We start from the raw sequence: 5,138 nt of genomic DNA, 5'->3' as shown, positions 1-5,138 counted from the left end.
CGGGCGGGCAGGGCGCCAGCTCGCTGCGCTGCGAGCAGGGGGCCCCTCCTGGCGCTTCAGACAGCCCCAGTCCCACCGGCCAATGGCGGCGTGTGGGGCTGGAGAGAACCGCCTGCCACTGACCCTGGGGAATCCCCTCCCCACTTTCAACTGCTTGAACGAGCCACCCCGCAAGCGACGTGAATTACACGGACCTAAACGCTGGTGTGCACAGCGCTATACCCGTGAGAGCGCTTCTCCCACCGGCACGCATAGGGGGCTGAGCTACACTACCGCTTCCACCGACGTAACCTACCTCGCTCAGGGTATGTCTACACTACGGAATAAGGTCGAATTTATAGAAATCGGTTTTATATATTCGAGTGTGTGTGTCCCCACAGAAAATGCTCTAAGTGCATTAACTCGGCGGAGCGCTTCCACAGTACCGAGGCTAGAGTCGACTTCCGGAGCGTTGCACTGTGGGTAGCTATCCCACAGTTCCCACAGTCTCTGCTGCCCATTGGAATTCTGGGTTGAGATCCCAATGCCTGATGGGGCTAAAACATTGTCGCGGGTGGTTCTGGGTACATATCGTCAGGCCCCCCTTCCCTCCCTCCGTGAAAGCAAGGGCAGACAATCGTTTTGCGCCTTTTTTCCTGAGTTACCTGTGCAGATGCCATACCACGGCAAGCATGGAGCCCGCTCAGGTAACCGTCATCCTATGTCTCCTGGGTGCTGGCAGACGCGATACAGCATTGTTACACAGTAGCAGCAACCCCTTGCCTTGTGGCAGCAGACGGTACAGTACAACTCGTAGCCGTCATTGTCATGTCCGAGGTGCTCCTGGCCACGTCGGCTGGGAGCGCCTGGACAGACATGGGCGCAAGGACTAAATTTGGAGTGACTTGACCAGGTCATTCTCTTTAGTCCTGCAGTCAGTCCTATTGAACCATCTTATAGTGAGCAGGCAGGCGATACGGATTGCTAGCAGTCGTACTGTACCATCTTCTGCCGGGCAGGCAAGAGATGAGGATGGCATGTAGTCCTTCTGCACCGTCTGCTGCCAGCCAAAGATGTAAAAGATAGATGGAGTGGATCAAAACAAGAAATAGACCAGATTTGTTTTGTACTCATTTGCCTCCTCCCCCGTCTAGGGGACTCATTCCTCTAGGTCACACTGCAGTCACTTACGGAGAAGGTGCAGCGAGGTGAATCTAGCCATGTATCAATCAGAGGCCAGGCTAACCTCCTTGTTCCAATAAGAACAATAACTTAGGTGCACCATTTCTTATTGGAACCCTCCGTGAAGTCGTGCCTGAAATACTCCTTGATGTAAAGCCACCCCCTTTGTTGATTTTAGCTCCCTGAAGCCAACCCTGTAAGCCGCGTCGTCAGTCGCCCCTCCCTCCATCAGAGCAACGGCAGACAATCGTTCCGCGCCTTTTTTCTTTGCGGACGCCATACCAAGGCAAGCATGGAGGCTGCTCAGCTCACTTTGGCAATTAGGAGCACATTAAACGCCACACGCATTATCCAGCAGTATATGCAGCACCAGAACCTGGCAAAGCGATACCGGGCAAGGAGGCGTCATCAGCGCGGTCACGTGAGTGATCAGGACATGGACACAGATTTCTCTGAAAGCATGGGCCCTGCCAATGCATGCATCATGGTGCTAATGGGGCAGGTTCATGCTGTGGAACGCCGATTCTGGGCTCGGGAAACAAGTACAGACTGGTGGGACCGCATAGTGTTGCAGGTCTGGGACGATTCCCAGGGGCCGCGAAACTTTCACATGCGTAAGGGCACTTTCATGGAACTTTGTGACTTGCTTTCCCCTGCCCTGAGGCGCATGAATACCAAGATGAGAGCAGCCCTCACAGTTGAGAAGCGAGTGGCGATAGCCCTGTGGAAGCTTGCAACACCAGACAGCTACCAGTCGGCTGGGAATCAATTTGGAGTGGGCAAATCTACTGTTGGGGCTGCTGGGATGCAAGTAGCCCACGCAATCAAAGATCTGCTAATATCAAGGGTAGTGACCCTGGGAAATGTGCAGGTCATAGTGGATGGCTTTGCTGCAATGGGATTCCCGAACTGTGGTGGGGCCATAGACGGAACCCATATCCCTATCTTGGCACTGGAGCACCAAGCCGCCGAGTACATAAACTGCAAGGGGTACTTTTCGATAGTGCTGCAAGCTCTGGTGGATCACAAGGGACGTTTCACCAACATCAACGTGGGATGGCCGAGAAAGGTGCATGACGCTCGCATCTTCAGGAACTCTGGTCTGTTTCAAAAGCTGCAGGAAGGGACTTTATTCCCAGACCAGAAAATAACTGTTGGGGATGTTGAAATGCCTATATGTATCCTTGGGGACCCAGCCTACCCCTTAATGCCATGGCTCATGAAGCCGTACACAGGCAGCCTGGACAGTAGTCAGGAGCTGTTCCACTACAGGCTGAGCAAGTGCAGAATGGTGATAGAATGTGCATTTGGACGTTTAAAGGCGCGCTGGCGCAGTTTACTGACTCGCTTAGACCTCAGCGAAACCAATATTCCCACTGTTAACAGTATTCCCACTGTTATTACTGCTTGCTGTGTGCTCCACAATATCTGTGAGAGAAAGGGGGAGACGTTTATGGCGGCGTGGGAGGTTGAGGCAAATCGCCTGGCTGCTGGTTACGCGCAGCCAGACACGAGGGTGGTTAGAAGAGCACAGGAGGGCGCGGTACACATCAGAGAAGCTTTGAAAACCAGTTTCTTCTTCATCTTCTTCGTCCCCAAAACCTGCTTCCGTATTGCCTCCATCTCCATTGAAGGAGTCAAACAACACGGCTGGCGTAGTGGTGGCTGAACCCCCTAAAATGGCATGCAGCTCATCATAGAAGCGGCATGTTTGGGGCTCTGACCGGAGCGGCCGTTCGCCTCTCTGGTTTTCTGGTAGGCTTGCCTCAGCTCCTTCAGTTTCACGCAGCACTGCTTCAGGTCCCTGTTATGGCCTCTGTCCTTCATGCCCTGGGAGATTTTGACAAAGGTTTTGGCATTTCGAAAACTGGAGTTCTGATATCACGGATTCCTCTCCCCATTCAGCGATCAGATCCCGTACCTCCTGTTCGGTCCATGCTGGAGCTCTTTTGCGATTCTGGGACTCCATCATGGTCACCTGTGCTGATGAGCTCTGCATGGTCACCTGCAGCTTGCCACGCTGACCAAACAGGAAATGAGATTCAAAAGTTTGCGGTTCTTTTCCTATCTACCTGGCCAGTGCATCTGAGTTGAGAGTGCTGGCCAGAGCGGTCACAATGGAGCACTCTGGGATAGCTCCTGGAGGCCAATACCGTTGAATTGTGTCCACACTCTCCCACACATGTAGCTTCTGCCTCCTGTGGTGGTGGAGCACTCTCCCCGCAGCTTCACCAGATAGGCTGCGCTGATGAAGCATTGTAGTGTAGAGTTGCCCATGGCTAGCCCCATTTGCAGAGGTGATTTTACTGGATTGCCACCTGTCCAAGTTTTCCCAGGAGCATCTCTTTTTTGAGGCTACGTTTACACTACAGCCTATGAGAGCATAATTTACATCACTCAGGTGTGAATAAGCCCCCCTCCCCGAGAATCATAAGTTATATTGACCTAAGCATTGGTGTGCTCACAGAGGTGGGGTTTTTATACCGAGGCATAGAGCATCTTCACCAGACATGCTGCAGCAGCACAGCTGTTTTGGTACAGCTGCAGCGCTGTATGTATAGACATGGCCTGAGGTAGCTGTCCTGGCTCTGGGAATGTTGTAAGAGTGCTGTGTATCCACTGCCAGCTCTCCAGGTTTTATGGGCTCAGGATCATACTGGATGCCCTGGCTTCTGCGTCTCAGAGCTGGCAACCTTCAAATTCAAACAGTCTGACAAACCTACCTTGCAACGGTGGAAGAGGCAACAATGTGCAACCTCCACACTTACATCTGCTAAAGCACGCACATCCCACTGACCCTCTCCAGTCTCCGGTCACTTTATCTGCCGCAAATACCCCAACTTGACTCAGAAACAATCAACCTACATTCTGCAACTGGGGGATGGCTTCTTTGGCCACCAGGAAGTACACATTGAATTGGACACTAACCATATGACAACCTTCACATCACACTTAGGCCCATGACTAAACTTTTCAGGAGAGCAACTCACTTATTATGTGTACATATAGCACACAAGTAAAAATTAACTCAAGTAGGAAGGTTTGGAAACAGAAAATCAAGTCATGCCCTGCCACTCAGATCTATAATTTTTTAAGCTGGTGAAGAAAGCCAAAAGCATCTGAATTCCTTAACAGATTGTTAGTATCTAATTTGAAGTGGGAATCTACCACTCACTCCAAGAACTCAATTATTTAATAAGCCATTGCTTGTTACAAAGGACCTTAGTAAACTCACCCAGTAGTTAACATCCCCCTTCCTCCTATCCTCTGAAAAAGGGGAGGAAAGGAAAGGTCATAACCCAATTCAGTCACCCTGTCTAGTTGGGCACCAGGTTGCTGTGAATAGACCCAACTGCTGGATCCCTCATGCTTCTAAGCCCTCTGGGTCAGCATAGAGCTAGGTCACTTTTCCTAGATCTGGATCTCTCAGAGTATGTCTATACCACCTCTCAGAGCAAGCCTTCCAACCCAAGTAGACAGACTCGTACTAGTGGAGCTCAAGTTAGTGCACTAAAAATAGCAGTGTGGACGTTGTGGCTCTGCCTCTGGCAGAAACTAAGGCTAAACACCCAAGCTCAGACCCAGGGGATAAGGTGGTCTTGAGAGCCCAGATGCAACATCTATACTGCTATTTTTAGTGTCTTACCTCAAGGCACAGTTGCCAACTTTTGTGTAGTAAATAAGCACCCTGACTTTCACCATAAGCCAAAAATCAAGCTAATCCCATTTCAAAACAAGCCAATACCTAAGAACCCCAACACTCTATGTAACTCGATCCCCCCAGCGTGTAGTCTGGGACTGTGATGGGCCCACTGTGCACCCATGACTCTCTCCCGTGCTTGCCCCTTGCTTGCCAGGAGCCAATCAAAAAAAAGAAGCAACAAGCTACAAGCCAATAACTAGCCAACAAGTAACTCACAAGCCAATAAAGCCAAAAACAAGCCCAATTTATATGTTTTTTTCATGACTTTGGCATG

The sequence above is a fragment of the Lepidochelys olivacea genome (genome assembly GCF_965140295.1).
Source record: "Lepidochelys olivacea isolate rLepOli2 genome assembly, chromosome: 5".
In the NCBI taxonomy this organism is placed as follows: domain Eukaryota; kingdom Metazoa; phylum Chordata; order Testudines; family Cheloniidae; genus Lepidochelys; species Lepidochelys olivacea.
The sequence above is the reverse complement of the archived record's forward strand: the minus strand, read 5'-3'. Positions refer to the sequence as shown.